This window comes from Silene latifolia, chromosome 11, assembly GCF_048544455.1.
Source record: "Silene latifolia isolate original U9 population chromosome 11, ASM4854445v1, whole genome shotgun sequence".
Taxonomy (NCBI): domain Eukaryota; kingdom Viridiplantae; phylum Streptophyta; class Magnoliopsida; order Caryophyllales; family Caryophyllaceae; genus Silene; species Silene latifolia.
This window is the reverse complement of record NC_133536.1, coordinates 187,357,159-187,366,006: the sequence shown is the minus strand read 5'-3', so window position 1 is coordinate 187,366,006 and position 8,848 is coordinate 187,357,159. Positions and strand designations below refer to the sequence as shown.

General features: G+C 40.3%; 1 non-coding gene across 1 annotated transcript; it reads left to right on the top strand.

Annotated features, from left to right (window-relative positions):
- The first annotated feature begins 8,418 nt into the window (after positions 1 to 8,418).
- On the top strand, positions 8,419 to 8,525 carry LOC141615507 (small nucleolar RNA R71). The gene has a single exon (XR_012529926.1). It is a non-coding gene; the product is annotated as a small nucleolar RNA R71 (small nucleolar RNA).
- The last annotated feature ends 323 nt before the right edge of the window (positions 8,526 to 8,848 follow it).

Sequence of the window (8,848 nt, the reverse complement as noted above, 5' to 3'; positions counted from 1 at the left end):
GATGGCTATAGATATTTCATCACTTTCACGGACGATTTGAGTAGATACGGATATGTCTACTTAATGAAGCATAAAAGTGAGTCCTTTGAGAAATTCAAGGAATACCAGAATAGGGTACAGAACCAACTGGGTAGAAAGATTAAAGCACTCCGTTCATATCGGGGTGGCGAATATCTTTCAAATGAGTTTGATCAACACCTGAAAGACTGTGGAATCGTTTTTGCAGTTAACTCCACCTGGAACACCTCAATTGAATGGTGTGTCCGAACGGAGAAATCGAACCTTACTTGATATGGTTCGATCCATGATGAGTCACACCGTAGTGCCTGATTCATTATAGGGTTATGCTCTTTTGTCAGCTGCTCTTATACTTAACCGAAGTCCGTCTAAAGCTGTCGACAAGACTCCATATGAAATGTGGAAGGGAACGGTCCCTAACTTGTCCTTTATTCGGGTTTGGGGCTGCGAGGCTTATGTCAAGTGGAGACACGAGGATAAGCTCGGCCCGCGATCGGTCAAGATATACTTTATAGGTTATCCAAAAGGAACATTTGGTAATTACTTCTATTCGCCTACCGAACATCGAGTTTTTGTTGCGGCTAGTGCGACGTTCTTAGAGAAAGAATTTCTCGAGAACAAGTCGAGTAATAGAACCTTCGAGCTGTCGGAGATTCCAGAACCAACAACCGAGGAACAGATGGAGAAAGCTGTACCTCCAACTGATGATACGGTTAATATTCCTGAGGAACCTAGGAGGTCGGGTAGAGACTCTCATCCTCTGGACAGATACATTGGTATGGTCGAGGAGAATGACGTTTTACTTCTAAAAAGTAATGAACCCGCAACCTATAAAGGTGCTATGGCCTGTTCCGACTCAAAGCTATGGCTCGAAGCCATGCAATCCGAGATGGACTCCATGTATGAGAATAACGTATGGGATCTAGTTGATTTACCTAATAAGGTAAAACCTCTACAGTGCAAATGGCTTTACAAAATAAAGCGTTCTGTAGACGCGCAACCAGATATCTATAAGGCACGACTTGTGGCAAAAGGTTTCACTCAAGTGCAAGGATTGCATTATGATGAGATTTTTGCACCTGTAGTCATGTTACGTTCCATTCGGATAATCTTAGCGATTGCCGCATTTCATGATTATGAAATTTGGCAAATGGATGTGAAAACCGCCTTCCTAAACGGTTATTTGGAGGAAGAGTTGTACATGGTGCAACCCGAAATCCTAAGAAAGTATGAAAGCTTAAGCGTTCCATTTATGGACTTAAGCAAGCTTCTCGGAGTTGGAATCATCGTTTCGACCAAGTGATAAAAGAGTATGGCTTCATTCGATCGGTCGAGGAACCATGCTTATATATCAAGTCGAGTGGGAGCAAGATTGTGTTCTTGATATTGTATGTCGATGACATACTCTTGATTGGAAATGACATTCCTCTCCTTTCTTCGGTTAAATAATGGTTGAAGAACCATTTCCAGATGAAAGATCTGGGTGAGGCACAACGTATTTTGGGAATCCGTATCTACCGAGATAGATCACGACGGACGTTATCACTTAGTCGGGAGTCTTATTTGGATAAGGTTCTTGAGAGGTTCAGCATGACCAACTCCAAGAAGGGGAACCTTCCTATGATAACTGGGATGCAGTTGAGCAAGTCTCAGTCACCCACGATGCCTGAAGGGATAGAGCGCATGAGTCGTGTTTCTTATGCATCTGCAATAGGATCGATTATGTATGCCATGATATGAACACGTCCAGACGTGGCATATGCATTGAGTATGACGAGTCGGTACCAAAAGACTCCAGGTGAAACACACTGGATAGCAGTCAAAAATATCCTCAAGTACCTACGGAGGACTAAGGATTGGGTATTGACTTATGGAGGCGATACTAAGCTATGCGCAGCCGGTTATGCAGATGCTAGCTTCCAAACGGATCGAGATGATTCAAAATCTCAGTACGGGTTCGTCTTCACTCTTAATGGTGCAGCGGTCAGCTGGAAGAGTTCCAAACAGAGTGTTGTAGCAGATTCTACTACTGAATCCGAGTACTATGCCGCTTCGGAGGCAGCAAAGGAAGCGATATGGATACGTCAATTCTTACAAGGGCTTTCGGTAGTTCCTAGTTCGAATGACCCGATCACCATCTATTGTGACAATAGAGGTGCCATCTTCCAGGCTAAGGAGCCAAAGTCTAGCAACAAATCTAGACATGTACTTCGAAAGGCTCACCTGATCCGTGATTACATGGAGCAAGAAGAGATAGTGATTGACAAGATTGCGACGGATGATAACATCGCGGATCCTCTCGCCAAACCATTGAATTATGATAAGCATGTAGGGCATGTTAATTCCATGGGAATTAAACATGTTCCTGAGTTGTAGTACTTGATTATGGATTTGATACATTATCTTTTTCATATATTATTTATAACTTCATCGTTTTATATATAATATTTTGTTTTTCATGTGGATTGTACTGACAACATTGAACGCCACAAAGTGAACTGAATTACATCATATTTGTTTTGGTCCGTAATCGCCAATGTGAGCTGATAACTCCGGCTATTATATTGTGCAGTCGATTGATGGTGGGTTCAACGAGCCATAAGTCAAACGGTTGTCGATCGATCACGAGATGCGAGATTATCACGATACCTCGTAGGACAACTTTTTGTGACAACGTAATGGAGTCCTAAATGTTTAATAACATTCGGTGCCAGGTCGTGGATAGGACATCCATTGTGTTCCTAGAGTCGATTCTTTTGACTATCGACTGTCTCTTGAGATTAAGGCAGTTTTTGGGTGACTTTGGTTTCTTTCTCACGTCCTGCCGTGAATCGGAGGCTAAGTAGATTTTTCTGGGTCATTTCATACTTTGCTTACATCTGCAGGATTCGAGTTGAGGAAAATATCCAACCCTTATCAGGTATAGTTATTTCTCGGGGCCACTCGAGGAGTTGTAATCGAAATGTATGGCCATGCTCGAATGTTGATTCGTTTATCAGTTAAGTTACTCTCTAGTCGGGGAAACCACTCTTGATATTGATCGCTTGTAAAATACGACCTTTGTGAATTCGGATTTGCAAATTGTTTTACATTGAGTGGGAGAATTTTTATAGGATATGAGAATCGGTTATCGCACATACACTTGTGAGGACAAGTGGGAGTTTGTTGGAGCTTGTGTCCTCCACAAATTAGTGTGATAACATTTGTAAATCTCTTACAGGTTCACAAGGGTATACTTTGTATATTTAATCAGTTGATTAACGTTTACCTAATAACAGTTGGCTTGCTAGAAAGTTTGACGTTATTATCATACAGATGGCGGTGATCAACTGGTCCCTAAAGGTCACACCTATAGGATGTGTTTGAGAAATGTGGTTATAGAAATATAATCACATTGATGCCCAAAATGACTAAAAAGTTAGTCAATGTGTTGATGAGATAATTATTTAATAAAATTAAATAATATTAAGTTGAGACGAATTAACTGTCAATTCGTAAATTAAATATAATAAGTTATATTTAGTTAAATATATTTAATGTTAGCTTGAACGAATTAATCTGTTAATTCGTAATTAAATATAATCAGTTATGTTTAATATCAATAAGATGAATGTGTCATAGTGGTAATAGTGAGGGTACACATACCAAGAGGTCATGGGTTCGATCCTCACTAGATGACAATTCAACACACTTTATATATTTTTGGAAAGACCAAAAACAAAGAGAATAATCTCCTTATTTCGGTCAGTTTGGCCGAAACTAGGAAAGACTTTTCTTTCCTAATTGACTCCAAATTTCGGCCTGTATAAAGAGAAAGGTGGAGAATTATTTCTACCCTAATGCTTTTTCTTGACCTTGCCTCCTCTCTCTCATCACAAAAAACACAAAAACAACTAAATTTTACAGAAAATTTTAGATCGATTTCTAGCATAATCAAAGGGCATATCTCATATCGTCTTGGGTGCAACTAATAGGCGAATATCAATTTTGATATTGTTCTTAGGCCAATTTTGCTAGGATCGAAGGTTAATTCTAAATCCTTATACTTTGTTTATGTATTTTGTTTATGACCTTTAATCATCATTGTTAAATTCGTTATAATTCTTCTAGTTTAAGGGAAGTATACAGATTATTTCCCACATACGGATGATGTACTCGGCGCCCTTGGAGAGTGGAAGAAGGTAGTTTGTTCGATGAGCACTTAATCGGCATATCTTGGAAGGCAAAGTGAAAGATCTAGCATCATTGGTTAGCCACCCATAGTTGGTGTAAAGAGAGTTATGCTTGACCCATTTATACTTGTAAATCATGGCGTCCATGTCAATGATATGACCCCCTTTGATCGCCACATAGGTGTTATCCTTTTTGAAATTTGCGTCAAAGTGCTTGCCAAGAGAGTAACTAGACCTCCATTTACAATATGAGCGGTGCCTTCCTTACCACAATCAACATTAAGCCATCTTTCCATCAAAAGCCTTAGAGCATTGTAGGGCTTAGTGAATTCCCTTCCGACATTTAAGGCCGACTCAAGTAGAACACAATCGAGCTTTGTAAAGTGATTAGTGCCTTTTCTTGCTATTATAGTATTCCCGATGACCTTGTGCCACACTCTAATGCCCGGATGGTGGACTAATAGAGCGCGATAAGCATGAAAGCTCACAAATTTCTTCCCGGAAATCGCCTCCCAAAAAGGAGCGGAGTCATACTTTTCGGGCATCTTGTGATAATATGGTGTATCACTAAGGCCTAATACCTTACTCAAAACATCAAAGGTGATGCGCCTATTCACATTGGCAAGACGAAACTCGATGTATTCTTTAGTCTCTACCTTAGTCACTTTCAATGAACTTAAGAATTCCAAGGTAAGGTAGGGGTATGTCAATTCTCTTGTAGTAAACAATTTACCCAAACCCATGGCTTCAAAGAAGGCTTTTGTTTGTTCAAGGACACCCAATTTGTTCAAGGCATCTTCACAAATGAATTTGGTGGGCAAAATGGCTTTCTTAGCATACTTGGCAAATGTATCCCTATGGGAGTTAGAAATGAAAATTACCTCCGGATAGTTGGGTAATTGAGCGATTTCCGGAGTTGTTGATGTAGTTTCTTCCAAGGGAGGATCTTGTTGTTGTTGAACTTCCAAGTTTGCAGTAGAGACCACCATAGCCATTGAAGCTTTCTTTGCTTAAAGGCTTTGTTGCCTTTTCGAAAGTGTCTTTGCCTTGAGTGCCTTTGTTGCTCCTTTTGTTCTTCCCATTGTTGATTACACCAAGAAAAGATTAAAAATATTCAATTTCTAATTATACCCAAATCGATTTAAGATGAAAGGATTTGTCTTTGTATTTCATAAATTGACTCAAATGTTGAAGATTTTGGTGTTTGGATTGATTATTGTTGCAAAAGAAGTGATTAATTGTTGTTGTTGGGAAGTTTGAATTTGATTTTGTTGAATTTGGTTGAGAAAATTTTGTTTTTGGTGATGGAGAGGATGAGAGTTTTGGGGTTTTGGGGTTTATGGGTAGTGTTTGAATGAATGAGGGAAGGTGTATTAAAACACCCGAAAAATTCAAAACAGCAGGGGAAGACGAGCGGATTCTTGTCGGGACGCTCGGATTCTGCTCAAATTGGCTTCAGGAAAACTCGCCTAAAGATGAGCGTCTTTCTGTGAAGACGAGCGGATTCTGCAATTCAGGACGAGCGGCTTTCCTCAAAGACGAGCGGATTCTCTTACAGGAACTTTTCTTAATCTGCACTGGCAGAAAGACGAGCGTCTTTCTACAAAGACGAGCGGCCAGTTTCAGACGAGCGTCTTCTCAGCTTGGACGCTCGGATTCTCTTACAGACCAAAATTTTTCATTTTGCAGCTCGTTTAGACGGACGGATTCCTCCACAGATGCTCGGATTCTTATAAGACGAGAGGATTACCCAGAAGCCGCTCGGATTCCTCCTGGTCTACCCAGATTCAAGTCCATCCGTGCACTTGCATATCCCGTGTCATTTTCATTCTTCAAGTCCCGTGTTCTTCATTGTAGGGGAACTACAAAGGCATGAATAGCCTAGGCAATTCCTATCCCCACACTATGTTAAAGCACTACAAATCAATAAAGTCATTAGTCCCTCCCTCACTTCTCTCAAAAATGATGAATATCTTGATCAAGGCACTAAAATCCAAAAATGACAAAAATGCAATGTAAGAATTAAAATGCAAGTTAGGGAGTTAGAGATATTTACAAATGGTGGTTTGGAGAGGACTCCACCAAACTCTCATCCTTAGTGAGATGTCATGGGGGCATGTTCAAGGTGTTGTTGATGTTGCTCAACACCTTGAAGAAGTAGTCAAAAGTTTGTTCATTATCATGATAAAGATCCTCAATGGATCTTTGCACTTGTTGTCCTTCATGTCGGTCTTGATCGATAGCATTACCAATGTAGGGATTTAAAATCCCTTCAAACTCATCGTCCCAATGACCGCAAACTTCGTCTACTTGATCATTAAAAATCTCTTGAGTTGATAAAGACAACTCTCCTCCTTTCTTGTTTTGGCCAACAAGGCCATCCTCTTCACTTGTCATGGGTGAGCTTTTCAAGCTCTCTTTGTTGTTGTTCTCTTGTTCTTTTGATGGAGCATCCTAAACTTTCTTCTTCCAATGGAATTTTGACTTCTTCCTATCATCCTTTCGGCTATAATGATAAACCATAAAACATGGTTCATGTAAACGGGGAGCTCTCATGGTCTTGTCAAGATTGAAAGTTATGCTCTCATCTCCCACTTCTAGAGTGATCTCTCCATGCTTCACATCTATCACCGCACCCGCGGTGTGCAAGAAAGGTCTACCTAGAATGATTGGAATATTGGAGTCTTCTTCCATGTCAACAATGACAAAGTCCACCGGGATGAAAAATTTCCCAACTCTTACGGGAACATCTTCCCATATCCCTAATGGTGTCTTCGTCCATCTATCGGCCATTTGGAGTGTAATATTGGTACATTTAAGCTCTCCCATCCCTAACCTTTTACTCACCGAATACGGCATAACACTCACACTAGCCCCTAGATCACATAAGGCTTTGTTGATCGTTGTGTCGCCAATGGTACACGGTATTGAGAAGCTTCCCGGATCTTTAAGTTTCGGAGGTGAACTCCCTTGAAAGATTGCACTACTCACCATAGTGAAGGCGATAGTCTCAAGCTTCCGGATCGACTTCTTTTTCGTAAGGATGTCTTTCATGTACTTTGCATAGGCCGGCACGTGATTCATTAATTCCGTGAAAGGAATCGAGAGTTCCAAATTCTTCACAATTTTCATAAATTTTCCAAGTTGGTCATCAAATTTGGGCATAGCTTGACGACTTGGAAAAGGAAGTCTAATCACAATGGGTTCCTTCTCCTTGGCCTTGTCTTCACTTTTCTTTGAAACTTCTTCTTTTGATGGTTCTCCATCCTTGGAGTTTTGCAGAACTTCTTCTTTGTCACTAGCTTCCACAACTTCATCCTCAACTTGCTTCTTCGGTGCTTCATACCTCGTACCACTTCTCAAGTGAATGGCACTAACCGTTTCATGTCTCGGTGGATTACTTTGAGGTGGTAATTGCCCCTTTTGTCTTTGAGAACTTGAAGATGCTAGTTGAGTCAATTGGGTTTCCAACATTTTGGTGTGGGCTAGGATGTTGTTGATGGTGATTTCCTTTGCTTGAATATCCTTTTACATTTGAGTGAAAAACTCTTGTTGATTCTTTTGCATTTGGATGACCGCTTTTTGAACATCAAAACCTTGTTCATTTTGTTGATTGTATGGAGTTTGATTTTGGTAACCTTGGTTTTGGTTGTAAAAGGGTCTTTGATTTTGGTTTCTCATGGGAGGTGGGGTGTATGTTGGTTGAGGGTTTTGAACATTTTGGCTTTCGTATGAGATATTTGGGTGGAATTTGGTGTTTTCATTGTAATAATTGGAATAAGGGGTACCACTCTTGTATGCTTGAAAAGCATTCACTTGTTCATTTGTTCCCCTACATTCACTTTGGTCATGTCCCAAAGTTCCACAATTCTCACATATCCCACTTGGGATTGAGGAAGATGCCGTCATGGCATTAACATGTTGCTTTGGTGATTTTGAGGCTTCTTCAAGTCTAGCCATAGCTTTTTCGAACTTCAAATTGATGGTATCAATGTGAGCACTAAGTTGAGCACCCAATTGAGTAATAGAGTCCACTTCATGCTTTCCTCCTCTAGTAGCCTTGCGAGGTCTACTATATTGTGAATTATGGACCGCCATTTCCTCAATCTTGTTCCAAGTTTGATTATCGTCAACTTCGGTGAACATACCATTTGATCCCATGTTGAGAATGTTTCTTTAATCTTCATAAAGACCATTCCAAAATTGTTGTACCAAGAACCACTCACTAAGTCCATGATGAGGACATGAGCGACAAATTCCCTTGTATCGCTCTCAAGCTTCATACAAAGATTCTTCATCTCTTTGCTTAAAGCCCGTAATTTGAGCTCTTAGCATGTTAGTCTTTTCCGGTGGGTAGAACTTTTTGTAGAAAGCTAGAGCCAATTTCTTCCAAGAGTCAATTCCGAGAGTAGCCTTATCAAGGCCTTTCAACCATTGTTTTGCGGTGCCAATTAGAGAAAAAGGAAATAAGACCCATCGAATTTGGTCTTGAGTTACACCGGTTAAGGAAATAGCATCACAATAGTCACAAAAAGTCTCCATGTGAGAGTGAGGGTCTTCAGTAGGCATCCCCCCAAATTGGCTTCATTCGACTAATTGGATAAATACGGATTTCGCAATGAAATTTCCGGTTAACTGTTGTGGTGTGGGAGTACCAT